The 24,536-nt window shown below is 56.0% G+C and overlaps 1 protein-coding gene across 2 annotated transcripts in view; it reads left to right on the top strand.

Annotated features, from left to right (window-relative positions):
- Positions 1 to 1,458: 1,458 nt before the first annotated feature.
- Positions 1,459 to 24,536, top strand: part of TPST2 (tyrosylprotein sulfotransferase 2) — a 41,882-nt gene continuing 18,804 nt past the window's right edge. The window contains exon 1 of one of the 2 annotated variants that reach the window (XM_075996657.1): positions 1,459 to 1,550. The gene's annotated coding sequence lies outside the window, so the exon portion shown is untranslated. The remainder of the gene's footprint in view (positions 1,551 to 24,536) is intronic. The other variant, XM_075996658.1, reaches the window with a different exon arrangement.

Here is a 24,536-nt window from a genome sequence, read left to right as displayed (position 1 = left end):
TCATGTAACAAACACCCCTGGCCCTCCCCCCCTGGAGCAGGTCAAGCCCCGCTGCCCCCGCCTTGCCAGTCACAGGTGCTCACTTTACCACCAAGCCGTGCTGGAGGGGCTGACTCCCCCCTCGGACGGAGGCAGGGCCCTAGTCCCCATCGCCCTCCGAATGCCGGTGCCCAGCCCAGTGTCCAGGAAACGCTGTCGCTAGGATGTTATTAAGGAAATGCCCCCACTCGGATCTCCGCCTTTGATCTCCACGTCTTCATCCACAAAAGGACACTATAAAACACCCAGCTGCTGGTTAGGGTGCGCACGCATCAGGTTAGTCGTATGAAGTCTCTAATATGCATGCAATAAACACTCTGTAATGCTGTTTTATTGTTTCCAGACCGGTAACAGCCAGCTCCTCGGAGGCAGCTGATTTCATGTCGTTAGTTCCAGCGTCTTCCACGTGGCAGGCACTATTTATCGGACACGTGAATGAATGAATGAATGAATGAGCTGTGAATGAACACACGGCTGGCCGTGGGCAAAGTACTTCATATCTGTGTGCCTTGGTTTCCATATATGCATGTGTGTGTATAATGTTTGCGGCTACAGTTGTAACTATTACAGAAATTTATTTTGAACGCATAATATTAATATATATATATGATTAAAAGAAAAAGGTTAACAGAGAACAAACAACAAAAGTTCACAGGGAAGAGTAAGCCTGCCTGCATTCCGTCCCCTTTCCTTTAGGTATTCGATGCGTAAGTGTAGACAGGTCTATTATTTCCCCATTTTACAGACGAGGAAAAAGAGGCACCGAGAGGTTATCTATCTTAGACTGAGCTAGATTTATCAGCCTGGAGTTTTTATCTCATTCGTGTGTATCAGGGTTTCTCGGCCTCCGCGCTGTAGGCATTTCGGGCGGGATGGTTGTTGCTGGGCGGGGGCTGTCCTGTGCACTGTAGGACGCCGAGTCCTGTGCACTGTAGGACGCCGACAGCATCCCCAGCCCCTAGCCACTGGATGCCGGCAGGAACCCTCCACCCCACCTGTCGTGGCAACCAAAAATGTCGTCGGACATTGCCAAATATCAGGCAGGGGCGAGATGTCAGGGCAAAATCCCGCCCCTCCCCCAACCACTGAAGCATGAGAATGCGCATCAGAGCCCTTCCTCCTCCTTCTTTGTTTTGCATAAACAGGAGCACGAGCACACCTCGCCCCGGGTCTAGTTTTCTTCTCTTGCACCACGTTTTGGCGATCATTTCCCTTCACTGCGTGTAGGCAGAGAGGAACTCCTCTTACGCGGAGGCGTCGCAGGCAGAGGGGCCGGCTCCGGCGGGAGCCCGCAGGCGCGCCCGGGTGCGCCCTGCCCACTGCGCGCTCCGGAGGCGCGCTGGCGTGGGCGGGGCGTGGGCGTGGGCGGGCCCGCGAACCCGGCCCGCCCCCGCTGACGTCACGGCGCCGCGGCCCCGCCCCCGCGCGGGCACCTCCCCCTCCCCCGGCCGGGGCGGCTGGAGCGCCGGGAGTCGCCGCGCGCCAGGGGCCGCTCGCCGCGCGCGCGCACGGTAGGTGGCCCTGGGGCGAGGCCGGCGGCTCCGGGCTGCGGCCGCGGGCGCGGGCGGGCGGCCTCGGGCGCCGGGGAGCCCTGGGTCCCGGCGGCTTCCTCCGGGCCCGGCGCGGCTGCTCGCGCTCCGGGGCTGGGAGCCGGGCGGCGGCGGCGCGGGCGGGCGGTTCGGGGATCCGCACCCGCGCGGCGCCCCGAGCGCTTCCCGCGGGGTGCGGCGCGGCCCGGGCCCGCTGACCGCGCTTCCCACTCGGGACCTGCGCCCGGGACGCGCTCGGCGTCCGCGAGTGCGCGAGGGGTGGGCAGAGGGGCGGCGCGTCGCCGCCCTGAGTGCCCAGCCTCGCCCAGCGCGCGGGGACCCCCGGCGGGCGCCGGGGCGCGTGGAAGTTAACTTGCAGCCGCGGAGGAGTTGGCGGCGTGTCGCGAGTGGAGGCGTGGAGGGCGGAAAGCGCTGGCTGGGGAGGTGGGTGCCGAGAGCGTGGGGTGGGGGAGCCCTGGTGAACTTGGAGGTCACCGCGAGGAGGGGGGCGAAATTAGACCAGAAGATTGTCCCGACACCCCGACCCCGGGCAACCTTCGCCTCCCGGTGCGAGCTGGATGGGAGGTGCCCCTGCAGCTGGGACTGGAAGGGGCAGCCAGGGAGGGCCGTGGTCTCCCGGGCGGGGCGCGCCTGGCCTGGCCAAGTCGTTATCACGTGGGACCGGGGTCAAGGTTCGGCTCCCACTGAAAGGCCCCTTCCCTTGGCAGGGAGAGTGGGAGTACTGTGCTTATTACCTTCCCCATCCCCTTTTACAGATGGGGAAACTGAGGCTTGGAGAGGTCACGTGTCTGTGGACCTAGGACCCCCAGCTAGGATGTGGCAGAGCTGAAACTCACCCCCAGGCCTCCTGACTTCCTGTCCTGTAGGGGTGTTGGGGAGGGGTGCTGGCGAACTCCTGCTCACCCTTCAGAGGCCTTAGGCAGCACACCCTCCTGCAAGCCTTCTCTGGCAGTCCCCAGGCATTGCTGGGTGCTTCCTTGTTGGGCCCCACACAGGTCGCCAACGCTTTTTCTCTCTTCCCAGCCCCCTTGCACGTCTGTCCCAGACGGGGCTGCAGACGGACGCCTCTCCCCACCCCCCATCCCATTCTCCTTTCTTTCTAGCAGGATGGTCTGATGGTTAGGCCAGGCTTCTGAGTTTGAACATATCTGAGTGTGACTCACATTGGTCTAGTAGATGTAGCCTGCGTGAGTCACCTCCCCCCCCCACCAGACTCAGTTTCCATGACTGTAAAGCTGAATTTGTTGCATTGTCCCAAAGGCATTATGGTGTCATTTGTGAATTGGTGTCATTGAGCCCCAAATACCCTATTATTTACTTAATATGTATCTTTCTGTCACCTCATTTTTAAACATCTCATGTAACTGCTTTATTGAGATACAATTCACATACCATACAATTCTCCCTTCTAAAGTATATAATTCAGTGGTTTTTAGTTGTGCAACCATCACCACTGTCTAATTTTAGTACATTTTTATCATCCCAGAAAGAAACTCTGTACCCATTAGCAGTCACTCCCTAATGCTTCCTCCCCCCCTCCCCTGGCAACCATTAATCTCCTCTGTCTCTATGAGTTTGCCCCTGCTGGACGGTTGGTATAAATGGAATCATACACTATGTGGCCTTTTGTATCTGCTGCTTCTCACTTTGGAGAATGTTTCCAAGGTTCATCTTGGAGCCAGTAATTCATCCCTTTTTACCGCTGAGTGGTATTCTGTTGTGTGGATGCGCCCCATTCTCTTTATGCATTTGGCAGTTGCTGGTCATTTGGGTTGTTTCCACTTTTTGACTTTTGTAAATAATGCCGCTGTGAACATTCCTGTACAGTCTTTGTACGGATATGTGTTTTCAGTTCTCTTGGGTATATCCCTGGGAGTGGAATTGCTGGGGTCACGTGGTAACTTTGGGTTTAACTTTTCGAGGAACTGCCAGACTGTTTTCCAAAACGGCTGCGCTGTTTTCTATTCCCACCAGCCAGTGTATGAGGATTCCAACACTCTTAAATGTAGTTTCCTCTTAATCGGTCTTAATCCTTGCAATCACTGGCTTTGATGTGTTTGTTATAAATTACGGTCTAACACGCATTACGTGAAGTGCCTCGGCAGCATGAGGGGTGTCCTGCATGTCACCGGCAACATCTCTGGGACCACCAGTTAGGGAAAGAGCTCAAGCCCGTAGAGTGGTTAGCCTGGGTATGTACACACTGACGTTCCTCCTGGTAACAGTGACAAATACTTGCTAAAGCCACTGTGGGGCCCGTGAAGGACCAGGGGCTTACAAGCTCACCCTAGGATGGGGCACGAGGCGTTCGGAAGGGTGTAAGGAAAGGGGGAGGCTGCTTCCATCTTCCCATCCCAGGTGACACCCCCCCCCATGGCCAAGGCACCCTTGACACCAAGAGAGACCCTCAGTGGGTTTCCTGGTCCGCAGCCCAAAGGGAGGTCCCTTGGCCCTGAAATCAAGTCTGGTCCCTGCTTGTGCCCTACCTGGACCCTCGTGTTCACTCCGAAGGTGACCTCCCCAGGTGGCCACGTGAGGGGCCTATGGGAGTCGCTGCTTATTTTAAGACATGCCAGCCCCAGGGCTGGGATGGACAGTCCTGAGTTGCAAACGCTGCGCCTGTGAACACCCGGGAGAGCCCGGGTCAGAGGGCAGCGTTTTCACGGCGGAAAAGTTTCTTGGAAGTAGTCAGTTCCCCTGGGGTTAAACTTTGTAGCCTGCTTGTTCGAGAACTTGAAACAGCCTTCGTCTGCGTGTTGCAGATTTCCAGCGACCAGCCTTGTCTCCCCGGGCCAGCTTGCTCCCCGGGAGGGGTGTTGGGACCATGCCTCCCAGTCGCTGTATCCGGGGCGTGCCTCCTAGGGAGACTGGGTGGAGACTCTCGGAGACTGGGCGGGGAGCTTCCCAGGCAAGGGCCTGGCCCTCCCCGGGTCCCTGTGCCCTACTGGGGAATCAGTGGCCGCCGACCTGTCCCAACTCGGATGTGGTGTGGTGGCACCCTGGGATCAGAAAGGCTGTCGAAGTGCCTTCTAGATGTGACTTTGCGGGTGAATTTGTAGCAAAAGTGGCAGGTCGGGTACGGCTTCACGGCCAGGGGGTGGTGACCCGAATGTGCCTTCACGAAAGCGTGGGTGGCTGTGATTTGCCATGTGGCGACTTCTCTGGGCAGCAGCAGCTCCTGGCTTCCCCACTCTCGGCCTCTTCCTACTGCCCGCAAGTCCCCGTGCTCACCGTGGGCCCGCGTGTGCCCTGCCTGTGGCCGCGGTGGAGGTCTGGGTGCCTGTCCTCTCCCGTGCCCCTGCGTAGGTGCCCCCACCAGGCTGCTGCCTGAGGAGGGTTCACTGGAGTGGTTCCCTGGAGCGGGCTGGGAGCTTGGCCAAGCCCCAGAAATCGCAAGGGAGGGCCTCGCAGGACAGCGCCCGCGTGCCCTGGGGACCCTGGGGGGCGACGGCCCGTGGGGGAACATCTCTCCTGTCTGCAGAACAGAGGTACAAGCAGGACCCGCCACCAGGGCTTGTGGGACGGCGCGGATGGTGGTAAAGTACTCATGCTGGCACCAGGATAAAGCTGAGGCTGTAGGGTCAGGCATGCTCCTTGAAATCTGGAACGTGGCCCTTTGTGATCCTTCACTTCCTCATGTGACAAAAGGCAGCATTTATAAACACAGGTCATAGCCAGGGGGCCTGCTAGGTGCCTGGCATTCGTCTAGGCACTTTCTGTGCTTAACTTTGCGAGATGCACAAGCTGAGGCAGAGGGGTGAAGGCATTTGCACAAGGTCACCCAAATAGGAAGTGGGAGAGACAGGATTTAAATCCAGAATCTACACTTTTTTTTTTTTTTATTATTCTTTCTTTCTTTTTGAGATAAAGTCTTGCTCTGTCACCCAGGCTGGAGTGCAGTAGCATCATCGTAGCTTGCCACAACCTCAAGCTCCTGGGCTCAAGTGTTCCTGCCTCAGCCTCCCGAGCAGCAGGGACTACAGGTGTATGCCACCATGCCTGGTTACTTTTTTAAATTATTTTTTGAAACAATTTAAATTTTGAATAATTGCTATGTTGCCCAGGCTGGTCTCGAACTCCTGGCCTCCAGTGATCTTCCTGTCTTGGCCTCCCAAAGTGGTAGGATTACAGGTGTGAGCCACCACCTTGCCTGGCCCCAGAGTCTCTTTAATTACCATTTTTACCCCTTCTTGATACCCTATCTTAAGGCCCAGCACATTGAAAACACTCAGAAAATGTCAGTTGTTATAAATATTATTAATATTCATGCATTCCCTGTTTCTTGGTCCCCACTCTTTCCTGGCCGGGAGAACACACAGGACTCTTGGCTTGGGAAGTTCAGATTCCCACTCACCCTTCTCACTTCCTGCACTCTCAAGAGCTTGGGGCAGCCAAGTGCCAACTCTCCCTCCAAATCGCTGTGTGGCATTGGGCAAGGCACTTGCCCTCCCTGAGCCTCACTTTCTCTGTGTGGGTTCAGCCTTCAGCGTGGCTTTTGTTTAGCTCCCATGCTATGTGGTTTGGGTTTTTTTGTTGTTGTTGTTTTTAATTGAGCCAAAATTCAAACATTTCTAGAGAAACAAGGAGCTCAGACCAAACTGGAGTAGCCCGAGGCTGCCCCTTAGATGGTCTTGGCTCTCCTGGTCGCTGTAGCCCCTACCACTCCCTGTTGTCACGTGGGTCACCTGTCTGGCCTCAAGTGTGCATCTTCAGGGCTGTTAGGATGCCTTGGGCCTGCCTGGCAGTGTCACTTGAACAAACAGTTCCATTGCTTTAAAAGCAAATTTTTTTTTTTTAGCCACGAGTTTTGATGTTTTCCAAGAGCCTTTCAGCTCTGTTTTTCTAGGACATGGGAGGCCTCCTGAAACCCTGCCTGTCATTATAGGCCCTTGAGATTTTTAACACACATGGAATTTGTCCCCATTCCATACTCCCTGGGTCAGTGGCTCCTGTGGTTGGGACCCACCGTCCCGCCTACCCCGCAGCAAGAACCCAGGGGCCTGCTTCACGTCCTCCCCTGACCCACAGCAAGATATTGGGGACCAGCCGAGGCCCCCGTGCTGTGAGCACTGGCGAGTGAGCGTCTGAGACCCTGACACGTCTGCGCCACTCTCCCGCCTGCCGGGGCGCCGTCCCATACCCCTCCCCGTCCTCACGGCGACTCACTTGTTGTGCACAATCCCGTTTCCCAGAAATTGAGGCCTGAAAATGGCAAAGCCGCTCTCCTGAGGGCACGCCCAGCTCCGGGGGGCCGCCGCAGGTGCCACGGGTCAACCCCACGTCCCGCCACCGCGTGGACAGCCACTGGGTGATGCCCTCCACAAGCGTGCACACGCCCTGGCACTTGTCGAGAAAGGACACGTGGCCAGTTCTCAGCCTACATTCTGATGGAAACATTAGGCAAGGACAAAAGTAAACTACGTCTCTGATCTGAGACGCTGGGGGCCTGCAGCCTCTCGGACCTTAGCGTGCGTTGGAGCTCCCTGGGGGTCTTGTGCAACGTACAGATTCCCCCCAGCAGGCTAGGGGCAGCGCCTAAGACCGCCTTGCTGGTCAGCTCCCAGGGGTCTCCGATGCTGCCTGTCAAAGACCACGTTTGGAACAGTGTTAGAAGTTGGCTATGGATCACTGGCCGTAGGCCAAATCCAGCCCACCACCTGTTTTTGTAAATAAAGTTTTATTGGAACACAGCCATGCTCATTGATGTACATCTTGCCTGTTCTACGGCAGCAGCGTTGAGTAGCAATGGTAGAGACCGCAGGACCCGCAAGCTGAGCATACTTGCCTGGCCTTTTTTTTTTTTTTTTTTTTTTGAGACAGAGTCTCACTTTGTTGCCCAGGCTAGAGTGAGTGCTGTGGTGTCAGCCTAGCTCACAGCAACCTCAGTCTCCTGGGCTCAAGCGATCCTCCTGCCTCAGCCTCCCCAGTAGCTGGGACTACAGGCATGCGCCACCACGCCCGGCTAATTTTTTCTATATATATTATTTGGCCAATTAATTTCTTTCTATTAATAGTAGAGACGGGGGTCTCGCTCTTGCTCAGGCTGGTTTCGAACTCCTGACCTTCAGCAATCCGCCCGCCTCGGCCTCCCAGAGTGCTAGGATTACAGGCGTGAGCCACCGCGCCCGGCCCTTGCCTGGCCTTTTATGGAAAAAGTCTGCCAAGCCCTGTTCTAATCATCTCTTAAGTCCCTTTAAGTTATAAAAAATGTTGTGATTTGGTGAGTGTTAGGCGGTAATAATAATGATTGCAGTTAATATCTGAGTGCTTATTGGGAACTTAGGTTGTTTGCGTGCACTTTTCTCAGCTCAGCTCTGTCTAAGGTAATGCTGTTGTCTCTGCTTTGCAGGCGAGGCTCACAGAGGGCCGGGTCACTGGCCCAGAGGCTGTGGAGCAGCCAGTGCCGGGGGACTGATTAGAGCCACCTTGTCTGAATTGTGCTGGACAATGGCTTCTGCATTTTCGCAGAGCACGGTGAGGGGTGGCTGTGATTTCCATCTGTCCCAGGGCACTCAGGTGCCTTTTCTGTTCATCTGCCGCTTAGTCAACAAGTGTCTGTGCAGCCTGCCCTGGGAGCTTGGGGGCTGTGCTGGGTTCTGGGAGGATGTGAGGACATTGGAGCCCCGCATATTCCAGCGGGGGAGGCATGGAGGCAGCACCAGAGGCCACACAGTGTGCAAAGCAACTTGGGGGATTGCTGGTACAGAGGTGAGAGGAGGCAGTCAGGGAAGGCTTCCTGGAGGAAGGGGTGCAGATTGTGCCAATAAGAGAGTTAGCCGTGTAGAGGGGGGCGGGAAGGGTGTTCTGGGGTGAGGGAATCACTGGTGCTGAGGGTCCCACTGGAGATGTGGCACGCTGTGGCTTGATAGGTTTGGTAGAGTTCGTGGCAGAGTGTATAGTGTGTGTGTGTGTGTGTGTGTGTGTGTGTGTGTGTGTGTGTTAAGGGGCAGGGGAGTGGGTGGTGTTAAAATCGGAGGTCAGCGGGACTTAAGTCCCAACAGAGTCACAAGTAAGATGCCAGAGAACCTGGATTTTGCCCTGGCGGTTGCTGTTGCCTAGCACGAAGTGTTAAGTCACAGAATGAAAAAGTTTTCCTCCCCACCGGCTGCTGGCGTGCGGCAGGGTCTCCTTCAGGTGCTAACGTTTCTTTAATGCTCTTCCCAGACTCCGGGTGTTTAACAAGAGCAGGCCCCAGCTGGGTTCCTTCCGGGACTCGGGCTTCCTTTGCATTTGTTTTTGCAGTGACTAATTAACGCATGTTTTTCAATCAAGCCAATGGGTTGTAGTTTCCTTTGAAAACATGTCTTAAAAGTATTGACCGCATGTGACAAAAATAAGTCGGAGTGAAGGAGGTTCTGGATGTAGCCAACATCAGGAAGGGGGTCCTCAGCAGGTAGGAATTTGGGGAGCCCCATGACAAGTGGACAGGTTGGGGGGGGCGTTGGAGAGGGCTGGGCCAGCAGTGACCTTGCTCGGAAAGTTCCACTCCTTCCCTGGGCCCCAGGAGGCTTGCCCGAGGGGCGGGGACGGCTCCGATAGCCGAGATGTGGGTGCCAAGATGTGGGTGCAGGCCGGCATGGTGGGAGCTGAAGTTCCTGCTCCAGGCTGCCCCCACTCCTCCGCTCCGTCCTCCTCAGTCTGTCTGTCTGTCATGGGCTCTATTTTTGTCTCTCCCTGTCTGATTTACCTCTCTCTCTTCCACCCATCTTCCTCCCTCCCAGCCCCCCACTTATGTCTGTCCCGCCTCTGTCTCTACTCCGTCTCTCTCCATTTCTCTTCCTGTCTCTGTCTCTGCCTGCCTGTCTCTGTCTTCTTCCGCCTCCACCTGCACCACTCCCCCTTTCCTTCCTGCCCCCCCATGCTTGGGCACGCCTGTGTGTGCACGCAAACACACACACACACACACACACACACGCACCAGTGCAGCCCCTCCTCCCTGTCATTGGAAACTCTGCATCCCACTTCCGTTAGCCCCCGAGTGCCATCCTGCCTCGGACCACCAGGACCCTTGCAGCCCCCTGGGGGTGTGGGAGAAGAGAGGCGACCACGTCCCAGGTGGGGGATGGGGGCCCGGCAAGATCAGGCACTGGGCGAGGGCCACCCTGCCCTGCGGGGCCGTGGTTCCGTGTCAGCCCATGCCCTTTCCACGCCCCCAGGGCTCCCCTCCCCTCCCCACCGGGCCAGGGCTGTCGGGGAGGAAGAAGCAGCCTGCGTTGGCAGCAAGAGGGCAGAACGGTGCTTTTGGTTTGGGGCACTGGGAGAGTGTTGGCTACCCTGCCTCTGGGTGCCGCCGGAGCCCGAACGCGGCACCCCACGAACACAGGACCCCACGAACGCAGCACCCCACGTAGCAGGTGCCTTTGCCCTTCAGTCTGCAGGGGGGGGATCGCTGCCCTGCTTGAGCGCACGCATGCAAGCTGTGCGTAGGTATTGGCTCCGCTTTAGGGGAGAAAAGGAACATTAGAAATTGGGTCCAGCCTCCTCTTTTCACAGATGGAGAAACTGAGGCCCAGGGAGTTGGGGTGCCTTGTTCAGGATCATGCAGATGGTTTTGGGGTGGAGAATGGAGTCTGGGTGCCCCATGCCCTGGAAGCTGGGAACAGTGCGGGGAGAGTGTCTAACGGTGGGTGCTCTGACGTCCCTCTGTGGTTGTCGTGTGAACACCCCTTCCTGGGGGACGGGCGATTCCGGCAGGAGGCCTTGCTGTCTCTCTCACACCTGCCGGGGGCCTCTGGGCAAATCTTCCTCCCCGAGGGCCTCTAGGTACCTCTCAGGTGGGGACATCGTACAGTCCTGAGGATCGCAGAGCACAGTCACGTCTGCAGGGTCCAAGGCCAAAGACCATACAGCAGATGGAGGGCTTGTTCACAGCTTGCTGCAGCCCGCTCCCAGAATCCTCCACTCAGCATGTCTCCAGGGGGCCCGGGAATTTGCATTTCAAATAAGTTCCCATGCATTACTACTGCTGCTGCTGGTCGGGGAACCCCCTTTGAGATCTGCTGTGGCAGAGGTTAAGCAGATTGAGCGCACAGGCTCTAAAACCAGACAGCACAGGTTCAAGACCCTGCTCCGCCACGTGTCTGCTGTGAGACCCCAGGCAAGGACTTGACCTCTCTCTGCCTCGGCATCCCTATCTGTAAAATGGGGTGATAGCACCTCCTTCATGGATTAGTCGTGAGGATTAATGAGCTAATACTTGTGAAGTGTGTAGAATAGTGCCCGGGCACGGGGTAAGCACTGCATGTGTGTTTGCTATTCTTACTATTATTATTATTCTTACAGCCTTTGTTATTTACCTCCCCCCACCCCCACCCCCACAGACAGTTCTGCTCGCAGCAAATCCTTTGCTGAATCCTTTGTGAGTCTCTGAGTTTCCAGTGCACTTTCCCACCTCTGAGCCTCTGTTCAAGCTGTTCCCTCCACCTGGGACCGTTCCCCCCATCTCTGCACCTGGTAACACGCTGCCTGTTCTTTTAGACTCGGCTCAAATTCGTGCCTGATGCCACCATCCGCACCCCCACCCCCGCCCCAGCCAGAATCTATGGCTCCTTCCTCTGACCTCCCCGAGCCAGTGATTTGATTCCCCAAAACAAGCTCTTATTTCATTCTGCCCATTACGCTGTTACTTGGCCGTCGGTCTCCTGTGCGGGTCCACGGAGCCCCTGCAGGCCTGACTTCTCGGGGCTTCTCTGGCTCAAAGAAAACCTCCCGGAAATGTCACCTCCCATGCCCAGCTTTGATGTGTTTCAGGAAGGCCAGCCCTGTGGGAGGCAGACATCAGAGACGGCTTCCAAGGCAAGTAGGGTGGCAACCGCTTGGGCCATGGGAGTTCCTTAATTAGTAAGAGTAGGGGCCTGGCCCCCCACGGCGCCTGGTTCAAATATATGTTTCACTATTTAGTGTGGTATGGCCTCTGGTCATTTTCTTAATTTTTTTTTTTTTTTTGTGCCCTTTGCGTCTTCTTTTTAAAAGGATACTGTTGATTATGGGCAGTGGCTCACGCCGGTAATCCCAGCACTTTGGGAGGCCGAGGCAGGAGGATTGCTTAAGGGAAGCTCCCCATGGCGTTTTGCTTCCTGGCAATGACCAGGCAAGTCTGCAGATGGAGTTACTTTCCAACAAGATCCCCGGCGACTTCGGAGCCCTGAGCCCTTAGGACCCCCGCCCCCGTCCTCGAAATCTGTCCTCAGGAGGCAGTGAGGAGGGGGGTACCCCTTCTTCCTCTTCTGTTTCTCCCTGTGATTTTTTAAGTGTTCTTGTTCTGAGCAGCTCTTGAAGCCTTTGAAATTCTTCCTCTTCTTCCTGCTTCCAGGAGCAAATGAGGAGGGTCTCATGGCTTGTCCAAGAGGGGGGCAGAGGGGCAGGTTAGTGCCCCTGGAGACTGGATTCCCAGCCTGTGCTGTCTCAGACTGGGGCCGACAAACTGTGCTCTTAAAGCCCACCCCGTCCCCAGTAGTACGCTCAAAATATCACTGGGGTGAAGGAAGGCCTCGTGATCCTTGCGTGAACCACAAAAACAAAAGCAAAAAAACAAAAAAACAGGCTGAGGGCATCTTGTGTGGGAACATTACATCCAGCAAGTACTTATTACTTGCTTGCTTTGGTTGAGCTTTCCACCCTTTGGCCATTGCAAAGCCTCCATACTCCAGAGAAGTGGGAGGTAACGCAATCAGAAAAGCCAGGGGACTGCAATTGAGGGCAGAGGAAAGGGGAAGTTACCCTGAGACTTTCGGAAACATCAGATAACCTTCTGACCTTCTTATAAATATAGTCTAGAGCTGGCTTACTATATGGCAACTCAAATCCACATCCTTGGGGCAGAAGTAAGGGTGGTTAGCTGGCCCCAACCATCGCCCTGAGTCTTTATATAAGACTGTGGAAATACAGCTTGCTTAGTTTTGTTAAAACATATTTTTAAAAATGATGCTGAAGGCTGGAAGAAGATCATGTAAGTGCTAAGTATGCTGAGGTCAAAAAAGAGCCTACTATGTGCCTATATCAGTCAGGCTGTGAGTGGCAGCATCCGAATTCAAAATAAGGAAGAAAAGAAAGCAATGTATCGGCTCAGGTAAATGGAAGGTTCAGGGATATTGCCTTCAGGTATGGCTGTATCCAGGTGCTCCAGAGCAAGGCAGAGACCAGTGGGGGATTTGGGCACAAAGGTAAGAGGCAGGGGGCCAAGCCCGTGTGGCATACAAGGGCCGGCTCTCCCTGCAGTGGGAGCCGTGGGAGGATTCGGAGCAGCAGAGGGCTGCGGCCGTGTTTTCATTTTCATGGGATCACTCTAGCTGCTCATTTAAAATCGGCAGAGGAGACAAGGGCAGAATGAGGGAGGGCAGCCAGGAGGTGGCTTGGAGCAGGGTGGTAAGAAGTGGGCGCCCAAAACACACAACCCCCGGCAGTGCGGGTGACGAGAAGCGGCGGATCCTGGCTCTGTTTTAAAGGTCAAGTCAACGGGATTTGCTGCCAAGGCGGCTCGGGCTGGGGGAGAAGGAAAAACCAAAACTGCTTTCAGGATTTTTGGCACGAGTGTAGAAGGATGGTGCTGCCACCAGCGGCAGCACCAGGTAGAGTACCATGTTTCCCCGAAAATACGACAGGGTCTTATATTTATGATTTCCTCAAGAAGACACCCTAGGGCTTGTTTTCAGGGGATGTGTTATTTTTTTTTAAGTACGGTACAACAATCTACATTTATTCAAATGTAGTTAAGTCGTCTTCTCCTGGAACATCATCAGAACTCTCCAAACCCCGAATTCCATCCTTATGTCTTGCAACTCTATTTCCTTTAGAGCCATCGGCCCCGACCTCTCATGTGGAGCAGTAGAGCTCTCGTGGGGCAGATGGGAAGGGCTGCTCGTCGTCTTTCCCGCTCCACGACGACATGCACGGGTTGTGCAGACGTGCTGTGTAGCCACGACATTCATGGGTTGTGCAGACGCGCTGCATAGCCACGCCCGTCACTAGGGCTTATTTTTGGGGTACGGCTTCTATTGCGCACATGCTTAGAAATCCTGCAAGGGCTTGTTTTATGGGGAGGTCTGGAGTTGAGCAGGGAGGTTTGGGCTGGAGGAGCTGATCCGGGAGTCATCCGCCAACGGGGAGCCCCAGGGGTCCCTCCAGCAGTGCGGGCACCTCACAGGACGCAGGGGGAGTGGTGGCAGTCACAGGCAGCGGAGTGTGAAGCTGCCAGTACCTGTGCCTACCCAGAGTGGCTGGGTTTGGCCCAGCGGGAGGGAAAACCCTATAAACTTGCTCACACCGAGGGGTGGCAGAGAGAGGAGGACAAACAGACGTCACCTCCGTGGCATCTGATCCAAAGCCACCCTGGCCCGGCTGCTAGTTCATTGAGTGTGGGGTGGGGGGGAGGGGGGTGTTTGTGCCAGGAGTTGGGTGTGGGCGGCACGACCGGAGACTGAGGCTCTGTTCACCTTCAGGTTCCTGGCTCGGCACCAGGCCTGGCCCCGGGAGAGCGCCCGCCGGGGGTTGTTGATTGAATGCATGAAAGGAGTCTTGTGTGGCCGGGCGCAGTGGCTCACGCCTGTAATCCCAGCACTCTGGGAGGCCGAGGCGGGCGGATTGCTCGAGGTCAGGAGTTCGAAACCAGCCTGAGCAAGAGTGAGACCCCCGTCTCTACTATAAATAGAAAGAAATTAATTGGCCAACTAATATATATAGAAAAAAATTAGCCGGGCATGGTGGCGCATGCCTGTAGTCCCAGCTACTTGGGAGGCTGAGGCAGGAGGATCGCTTGAGCCCAGGAGTTTGAGGTTGCTGTGAGCTAGGCTGACGCCACGGCACTCACTCTAGCCTGGGCAACAAAGCAAGACTCTGTCTCAGAAAAAAAGAAAGAAAAGAAAGGAGTCTTGTGTGTGTGTGCAGGAGATGGGAGGGTGCCCCGACCAGCGACACCATTCCTCGGCGTCTCACAGAGCGTGATTACGACTGCGTTTATTGACATTTAACATGCGTGCAGAAGGACCCATACTGCCTAAGTACGCAGCTCCATGAATTTGCAAAAGATCAGTGTGTCTCTGTGGCCGGAACCCAGATCAAAAAAGTGGACGTGCCCAGCAGCCGTCCCCACCCGAGAGGCCTCGTGCCCCCAACAGCCACCCCTCCCCCCACCACAGGTAACCCCCACTCTGACCTCTCTCACTGGAGATCAGTTTGCTTCCGTTTGTACTTTACGTCCATAGAATCATGGTCTCTCTTGTGTTGACTTTTTTGGCTCTTAATAGTGTGAAGTTAAGGCTTGATCTTTCTCCTGGCTGTTTAGTATGTATTTTTTTATTTGTATTTACTTGTTTATTCATTCTGTTTTTAATGGGCATTTGGGTAGTTTCCAGCTGGGGGCAATTGTGAATAGAGCTTCCGGGAACATTTTGCTATGTGCCCTTTGGTGAACGATGGAATGCATTTTCGATACCTACTTGGTGGAATTGCTGGGTTGTGCAGAAAGTGTGCATTTTATCTCAGTTATAGCAAAGAGTTTTCCAAAGGAATTGTGCCAGGTTACCCTCCCACCAGCGGAGTGGGATTGCATCACATCCTTTTTTTCGAGACAGAGTCTCACTCTGTTGCCCTGGGTAGAGTTCAGTGGCGTCATCGTAGCTCACTGCAACCTCAAACTCCTGGGCTCAAGCCATCCTCCTGCCTCAGCCTCCCGAGTAGCTGGGATTACAGGTGCGTGCCCTGAAACCCAGCTAATTTGTTTATTTTTAGTAGAGACGGGGTCTCGCTCTTGCTCAGGCTGGTCTTAAACTCCTGAGCTCGAGCAATCCTCCCGCCTCGGCCTTCCAGAGTGCTGGGATTACATGCCTGAGCCTCCGAGACTGGCTGTATGTATGTATGTATTCATTCATTCATTCATTCATTCATTCATTCATTTATTCATTTATTTATAGCTAGCTAGCTAGCTATTCAGGTACATAGCAATCCCACCATGTACTTTTAATTTACATTTATTTTCCCTGATAGATAATGACATTGAGTGCTCTTTTGTATGCTTAATGATCATTTAGATAACCTCTTTTCTGAACTATCTCTTTAGACTTGCACATTTTTATTGGGTTGCCTGTCCTTGCTGGTTTCACAGAGCTGTTTATATATGTTCTGGATGTAAATATTGTGTTTGATGTGTATTGCAAATATCTCCTTTCGTGTATGACTGTATTTGATCAATAAGAGGAGGAACCATCAGTTTTGAGCCTCAAAGTCATTGCTTTGAATGCAGGGCAAGCCCTTCACCTGTGTGAGCCTCAGTTTTCCTCTCTGACCCCTGCAGGATATGAGCCCATTGCCTGGTGTATCAGGGAAGCTGAGACTGTTACTGGCACCTTTGCTGGGATGAGAAAGCCCTGAACCGAAATGGCCCCGTGAGGCTTTTCCACCTAAATCATTTCTGTTTTTCAGGTCGGTTCTACAAATATCTCTTAAGCACCTACTGTATACCAGTCTCTAGGCTAGGCTTTGAAAGGCCAGCAGTGAGCGAGACCAAGTTCCTATCCTTGGAGGGAGAGCTGTGCCAGGGGAGGGGGCAGGAGACTGTGGGAGCCCAGGGGAAGCACCGACTGGGCTAGGACACCCTGGAAGGCTTCCTGGAGGCGGCGAGTCCCAGGGTGGAGTAAGCCGCTTCTGTTCAGGCACAGGCTTGGGCCCCTCTGTGCGTCAGGAACCGGACCCCCCCCTGGGAGGTGGAGAGAAGCGGCTTGGTCTCACCCCCACCCCACCCCCGCAGACCCGTGGTTCTGGATAGGGGTGGTCGTGTCCCTGTCGTGGGACACTTGGCAGTTCCTGGGGACAGTTTTGGTTGTCGTGACCGGGGAGGCGTAAGCTGCTGGCATCTGATGGTTCAAGGCCCGGGCTGCAGCTCGACACCCGGCAGTGCACGGGACGGTCCCTCCCCGCTGCAAGCAGTGATTTGGCCCAAATGTCCCTAGTGCTGAGGTGGAGAAGCTGAGGACAGTTGTCATGCGGTGCGAGCAGGGGGATCGGGACTGTTACCATGGGAACATTACGGAGTTTGTCAACCTGCGTGTCCGCCACGGGAGCCGTGTGTGGTTATCGAGCCCTTGAGATGTGACAACTGCCACTGAGGGACCGAGCTTTTTTTTTTTTTTTTTGAGACAGAGTCTCGCTCTGTTGCCCAGGCTAGAGTGAGTGCCGTGGCGTCAGCCTGGCTCACAGCAACCTCAAACTCCTGGGCTCAAGCAATCCTGCTGCCTCAGCCTCCCGAGTAGCTGGGACTACAGGCATGCGCCACCATGCCCGGCTAATTTTTTCTATATATATTAGTTGGCCAATTAATTTCTTTCTATTTATAGTAGAGACGGGGGTCTTGTTCTTGCTCAGGCTGGTTTTGAACTCCTGACCTTGAGCGATCCTCCCGCCTCAGCCTCCCAGAGAGCTAGGATTACAGGCGTGAGCCACCGCACCCGGCCGGGACCGAGCTTTTAACTTAGATACTCCATCCTGTTCTTACAAAACTTTCCTGCATACGTGCAGCAATTTGGATATGCGATCGCACTTTTTCTTTAACTGTAAACTCTATGAAATCTAAGTACGAGACAAGGTATCTCCACTGAAAAATGTAGCGTCCAAATTGAGAAGTGCTGACGACAGAGAGATTCCCTGGATTTCAAACATTTAGCACTTACAAAAAAACAGTGTGAAACATCTCAGTCATTTTTACATTGATCGATGATAATATTTTGTAAGTGTTGGGTTCAGTAATATCTATTATTAAGTTCAATTTTTTTTCTTCAACGCAGCTACTGGACAACTGAGAATTCCACGTGTGCTTTTGCCTTGTGTTTCTATTGGATGGCGCTGTTACAGCCTGTGGGAAGGAGCTAGAATGTCCTGGAAGGTTTTGGCGGGCGGGGCGGGGGGTGAGCCGGTTGATGCGTCCTCTGGACACAGTTAGGAGAGAGGATTCCAGAGAACAGAGCGAGCCTGGCCGCGGGGGATCGCACAGCCCCGAAGGCCTGAGCCACAGCCTCTCAGAGAAGCCCCGAGGCCCCAGAGAGATGGGGCCTGCTCCCATGCACAGGTGTGCGCCGGGGACCAGGCTGGGGAGGAGGAAGAGGCGGGTAGTCCCAGGGCTGAGCCCTGATCCCTAAAAGAGGCCTCCCAGCCAAAAGCCAGCAGGAGAGACCTCAGCCGGGCGCTCACACCCCCCACCTGCACCCACTCAGGTTTGCCGCCCACCCCTTGCTGCCCGGCCCTGCTCTCCCCTACTCACCACCTGTGTGCCCTTGAGCAAGTGGCTTTCCAGCTTTGCATGGCCTTGTCATGTTGCATGTAGACCTCAGGAAAGATCAGAGATGCCGAGGGGTGATGAGACTTCCTGGGCTGGGTGTTTTGAGGGTGGCATCATGGAGCCCCAGAGGGGGTTTGCATATGGTGCCCTCTGTTTGCAGGGCGGCTCCCCCTGTCTGGGCTCTGTATTGTGTCCTCGTTTCAGTGCTGAGGAAGCAGAGGCTCAGAGAGGTGAAGCAGCTAGCCCAGGGTCACCCAGCTCCGCAGGGGCGGAATTCAGATGAGGAATGCTGACTCTGTAGGTCCAAGGCTGCCCCTCCCATGGCGTGTCTTGGTGTCCTATCGAGGGCAGTTCGCTGCAGCTCTCTCAGCCTCACTTTCCCCATCTGTCACGTGGGGAGAATAACAGTGCTGACCACAGGTGGCTGGTGGGAGGACCACAGGTGGCTGCTGGGAGGACCACAGGCGGCTGCTGGGAGGACCGCAGGTGGCTGCCGGGAGGACGAGGTTGCACTGCGCTGAGTGAAGCAACACGGCACGGCCCCGCCAGGGCTCCAGACGCAGCTCCTGCACCGCACATAAGTCCCCACTGCCGCCTCCTGCAGTGAATAGTACAAGCCCATTTTTAGGGGGAAACTGAGGCTAAGACTGGCAGCTGGTGAGAGCGCAGCTGGGGTGCCATCGCACTCCTCGGCTCCGGAGCCCTTTACCTCCTCGGCATGGCTCCCTGGCGTCCCCTTTCGGCATGGTGGGGCAGGCTTGCCCTCCGTCCCACGGGCTGGACAGGGACGGGCACGGGGCAGCCTCACCGGCGGCGCTCGCTGGTGTCCGGCCCACCGAGTCCCCCCCTCCCTCAGAAACTGTCCTTCACTTGCCAGGCGAGCTGTCACCTTTCCACCTTCCCGCCGCAGGCAGCTTCTGAGAGCCAGAGCGGTTGGGCAGGAAGCTGACATGGCAGACACGAGGCTGTGGCCAAATCCTAAAAGTCAAAGCTGGGAGAGGCCTTATAGGGGTCGGCCCCTGGTGCTGGTTGTCTGGACACTTAGCTTGACCGCAGTCTCTGCATCTGGAAAATGGGAGGAATCGTCAGCTGGACAAAGGCGGCAGCGTCCGACAACGCGGATCTGTGTGGAAGGGGAACCTGCAGACCGTGCGTGGGAGGGTCTTTTGCAGGGCACGCTGCTGAAATTCGAAAGGAGAGCCAGACAGCCGCCTGCAGGCAGCCGCCTCGCGCTGTGCTTCTCAGGTTTTGATGTGCGTGGGAATGCCTGTGAGCTGGTGAAAGCTCCTCCGGGATGGGACTAGCCAGCCCCCAGGTGACCTGCTGCTTGGAGACCATAGCAAGGCCCTGGGGCACCTCCCACGCAGGGGCACTAGGGGCATGTTCCTTTGTGACAGGTATGTCATTGCATCAGAGATGAAAGCAGCTTCAGCGTCCATCAGGAAGGCCTTGGCTAAGTGAATGGTGCTCTGGGGCCACTCTTGAGCGAGTAAGAAGAGGGAGGGAGATCTGCGGAGACTTGCAGATTGCATATTGACGCGTCCTGTCTTCTAGGGCCCTCTGAGGGCTGGGGCTTTGCCTGCATCGTTTGCTGGCGTGGTCACCGTGTTAGAACAGGGCCGGACACACAGTAGGTGCTCAAGCAACTTTTACTGGTGGTGGAACAAATACTGACATGGAAGGGCCTAGTGTTGAGTGAGCCAAGCCAGGTTCCGCAGGCTACGTGTTACCCAAGACTTTTTGGTAGCCTGGGTGCTGCTGACATTCGGGGCTGGGTGATTCTTGGTGGCTGGGCCACCTGGGCGTTGTAGAATGTTTGGCAGCATCCTGCCTCGGCCTCTGCCCATCAGGTGATCCTCAGTTGTGACAACCAAAACTGTCTCCAGACATTGCTAATTGTCCCCTGAGGGGCAAAATCGCCCCTGGTTGGGAACTGTTGGTGATAGGGTAGTAGAGAAGAGGGAAGGATGGGAGGGAGGGAGCGAGGGTCTATGTAATTTCCATTCGGATGTGTATTTGGCCGTAACCTCGTAGACAAAGCAGGTGTGGGTGGCTCCCCTCCAAACTAACCAATTGTGGTCACCTCTTAGAGGACAAGGACAGCAGCCAGAGGAAACCGTGTTGTTTTGCTGTGGTGTGTCCCTCCAGCAGCCCCTAAGCACATGGAAGCAGTTCAGACCCTCTTTGCATGAGGGCAGACTGGAGCTCAGAGTGGGAAAGCAACTTTCCTGAGGCCACACAGCAAAGCAGGAGCTAGGCTTGCTTGCAAGCCAGTCTTTAGGACTCTGAAGTTGGGGACATTTTTCCTCTGCCACCCTGCAGCCTCTGATGGCCTTCTGGGCCTCTCGGTCATCACACCTATGGACTGAGGCCGCGTGGGCTGCTCCAAGCCCCCCAGCCTGTTGTCTGTCTGGTGTTCACCAGCCCAGCTGGCACCCAGGAAGCAGGCCAGACTGGCAGTGGCAGGGCAGGTAGCCCGTGGGAGTTGTGCTGTGGTTCTGCACAGCAGCACTGGGAGAACTGCCAGGGATGTGGGGCCTGAGAGGGAGGACCTTGGCAGAGATGTTCCCTGTGGGTGGGCACTGGCTGCCAGCCCTATGCAGCTGCAAAGTCATGCTGCTCACCCTCTGCTCAAACACCTGCTATGGCTCCCTAGTACCCAAGTCTAAATCTTCCTTCCTCTGCCTGCTGGGTAAGCATTGCATGCCCTACAAAGGACTCTCCCTACGATAGCTAGATTCCAAATACTAATAATAGTAATAGTAATAATGGGAGCTAGAGCACCTGCTATTTGCCAGGCATGGTACTAAACGCCTGGAATATCTCATTTAAGCCTTACAAAAGCCGTGTGGCATTGCTGCTAGTATGATTGTCATTTTACGAATGAGGCATGTGATGCCCACAGAGGTTAAGTGTCTTGCTCAAGCTCTCGTAGCTCACAGCCCAGCCAGGATCTGCGCCTGGCCCCAGAGCCGCCGTTTTAACCTGGAGGCCGCCCTGCCGAACCGTGTTAGGAGAGCGAGCCCGCGTGAGGCTGGCAGAGGAGGCCGTGGGTGGGCAGGAAGAGCCCAGGCCTGGCCGTCTCCTCGCTGTGCGGTATTGGCCACGGTGTCCTTCCTGGGCTTGCCTGGGGCTGTCTCCAAGGTCACTGCTGGCTCTGAATGCCAGGGCTCAAGGTCCCAAAGTCACGTGACCAATCTAGAAACCACCCCACTTTCGCTTTGCCATTCTTTTATTTTTGCATCACACCATTGCTGCGCCTCCACTGTCGGATAGTGGGGACATCCGGAAAATGCAGTGGAAAATTATGAAGTCCCAGTTTACATTTTAGGGTGTTTCTCTCTGAAGATGTTTTTTTCCCTCCGACATAAATATTTACCAGAATGGAATCCGATAACCTTTTTATCACCTGACACATCTTACCCTGGATGCCTTACGGGGATCTGGTTCCATTATATTGTGCTGTGGAATGTTTATCCCTAATTAGAGATGATGAGAAATTAATAGCCGGCAGTTACTCGCGCCCTCCTTCTGCCAAGCCCTTCCCTGAGCGCGTGACTCATCACTCGTCGTCGTGGCAACCCTCCGAAGCGGGCAGCGTAGCTCCATTTTACAGATGAGCAAACTGAGCCTGTCGACGTCAGCCTGCCTGGGTGACGTCTCAGGGCCCATCCTCGGCAGAGCCGGATGCGGCCCCAGCCCCTCTCGAGCCCTTCGGCTGTGCTGCTGGCCACTGGGCCACCTTGCTGTGTGCCGCATCTCCTGTGTTTTCCTGCTGCTGTGTGCCGCATCTCCTGTGTTTTCCTGCTGCCGTGTGCCTTTGAGGGGGAGAGCGAGCTGGGTGCTGGCGGAGGACAGAAGGAAGACCAACGAGAGGGGGTCGAGGTGGCCTGCAGTGGCTGGGAGGGCCCGAGAAAGGGCGAGGGGACCTGCTCGGAACAGCCTCTCCCAGGCAGGAGAAGCACCCGCCCGCGGGGAATTTTCTAGAGGCTGGTGGGATCCCCGCTGGCTCAGCTGGGCAGAGAGCGCACACCCCTGAGGCCCCTCCTGGGGGATTTTGAGGGACACTGGAGACAGCGGCTTCCGACTTTAAGGGCGCCAGGCCCTGGGCTGCCTGCCGCAGCCACCGCAGGCCATCGAGCCCTCTCAACAGCCTAGTGACGTGGTCTTATTTTCGGGCAGGGACGCTGAGCGTCAGAGAGGTTAAGAGCCACCTCCAAGGTCACCACTTGGCTCAGGGCAGAGAGCTGGGAGTGTGGGGCATTGCAGCACGCTTATTGGGGGTGCGGCGGTGGACAGGTTCTAGCTGTTGCGGTCCAGGGGAGGGAGACATGGAGTTCATCGTCCCCCTGGGAGTCAGGGATGGGGAAGCTGAGTCCCCTCGCGGGGAGAGGCACGTCCGGTTGCAGGGCCACTCCCCCGCCGCGGGCCAGGGCGTGTCTGCCCTGTCTCCTCTGCTCGCTTTTCCAGGCTGGCCTGGGCGTGCCCTGCAGGCCACAGTCGGGGCGATTGAGAAAAGGGTCTTGTGTTTGGACAGAGGCGGGGCTGAGTCATGTCCTCTTGCAACACCCAGAGGGAGGCTGGGCCTTTGTCCCCTCCCAGGGGCTTGTGCATGTGTGTCTCCCTCCCTCAGACCCACAGGGCCCCGAGGGAGGGTCTTGAAATTGGGGTGGGGGGGCTTGCTCATAGCAAAGGTGACGCCGGCTCAGTTCCTAAGCGCCAGGGTTTCGGAGTCAGGTCTCAGCTTGGATCTTTCCACTGCTCCTCTCAGCTGTGTGGGGCTGCGCAGGGAACTTAGCCTTCCCGACCTCTGAGTCCTCATCTGTAAAATGGGGTGTCCTCGGGCCTCTCTTTCACTTTTTGGTGGGAGAATCAGGTTTGCAATGCCCTTAGCTTGGTGCTCCGTAGCCCCCTGACTCTGTCCCGTGCCTGTCCCCGTCCCTCACTGCCTGCCTGGTCTATGTGTGACTGCAGATCAAACTGGGGGAGGGGGGCAGTCAGTGACCATATGTATACAGCTGGAGTGGTCCTGCTGGCGCCCGGCCACGAGCATTCGCGTGTCATCGGTGGCCGTGTGCGCGGGGGCCGTAGAGTCGAGTAGTCGCGACAAAGGCCGTGCAGCCAGGAACGTGGGCTTTGTGGCCCTTGCGGAGGATTCCCGCCGGTCCCTGATGGAGACGATAGAACAGGTCGTGGAAAGGTTAGGAAACAGATCCGGGCCAAGAAGGCACTCAGCACCCGAGCACCCCGAGGGACACAGGTTCCTCGGTTTGTTTACGTCCCTTCCTGTCTTTGTCCCCGAGCCCTGATAACTGCCGTCGTGACACGCATCGTAAATGAGTTTTGCAGGTTGACTCTGTGCCGGGCTGGATGGAAGTTACCTAGTTCCCTGTGGCACTCTGTTCCAGGTGTTATTTCCATTTCTCAGATGAGAACACTGAGGCTCGGAGAGCTGCCCCCCCGAGTGACCCAGGACACAGCCTTTGAGTAGCGGAGCTGGGATGTGACCTCCTGGCCTCATCTGTCCCCACCGCAGCTGGGGCCTCACGGAGTGCTGAACTGGGCCTCCAGAGAGGACACTGGGGCACCATGGGGGGTGGGCCCTGCTTTGATGGTTTTAGGTAAAAAATGCAAAGCAGCAAGTCAGGGAGGAGATCCCAGATTTAGGAGCAGGGGCTCTGGAGAAAGAGAGAGAAAGAGAGAGACTTGGGGTTTCGTCCTGGCTCCCCTGCCTGCTAGCTGTGTGGCCGTGGGCGGGCCACCTTACCTCTCTGAGCCCCAGGCAGTGGGTGGTTAATAAGGGAGGGTCACATGGGGTCATGGCAGGGGTGTTTGAGGACAAAATGCAATGGTGTATGGAAAACCTTGAGCTCGGTACCTGGCATACCACAAGTGTTCAGTAAGTACGAGCTAATATTTTTAAGGCCACACGCTAGCCCGCCCACCCTTCCTCCCTCTCGAACCCCTCTGCGTGCTTTCTGATGCTCAAGCAGCGGTCAAAACCTCAGAGTTAGTTTTTCCCTTCCTCTCATCCCACTGGGATCTGGCAGGCGTCCCCTGGCCGGCCGCCCTCCGCAGCGGGCCGAGGTCTCTGATTCCCAGGGGCCCTGCCCGAGAGAGCTGCCCTCTGTCGCTGGCTCTCGGAGGGCTGGGCGTGGCGGGCCAGTGTGGCCGGGCAGGGGTGGCCGTCACCGCGGCGATGGAATGTTTGGGAGCCGGTTCCCACGGGGAGGGGTTGCAGGGCTGATGGCTGAGCGTGGGCGCGTGGGCACCGAGCCCCTGTCTGAGGCCACTCTGTAAGTGCAGTGGCCCGCCTCCGTCGCGGGCTCTGTGTGCCTCCAGACCCCTCCCCACCCGCCGTGGTGTTCTCGGGAACCTCTCGGTCGGCTGAGCTTGGGGAGACTGTGCTGGTATAGAAAGGACGTGCAGATCTGAACCCAGATCGCTGTGGCCTCAGTGTTAATGTCACCCATGTGGAATGTCCGCACCTCTTGTCGTGGGCATTTTTTTCCCCCTGAGCATTTATCAATGGTGTCATTGTCTCACGTGCCAGTTTCTTCGTTCCCCACTAGAGTGTCAGCCCCACGAAGGCAAGGACCTTTGTCTGTTGCCCTTGACAGATCCCAGTGTCTTGAGCCATGCCCGGCACATAGCAGGTGTTCAGTAAACATTGGTGGAACGAA

Source organism: Microcebus murinus, chromosome 22 (genome assembly GCF_040939455.1).
Source record: "Microcebus murinus isolate Inina chromosome 22, M.murinus_Inina_mat1.0, whole genome shotgun sequence".
NCBI lineage: Eukaryota > Metazoa > Chordata > Mammalia > Primates > Cheirogaleidae > Microcebus > Microcebus murinus.
This window is presented reverse-complemented; position numbering and strand designations above follow the sequence as displayed.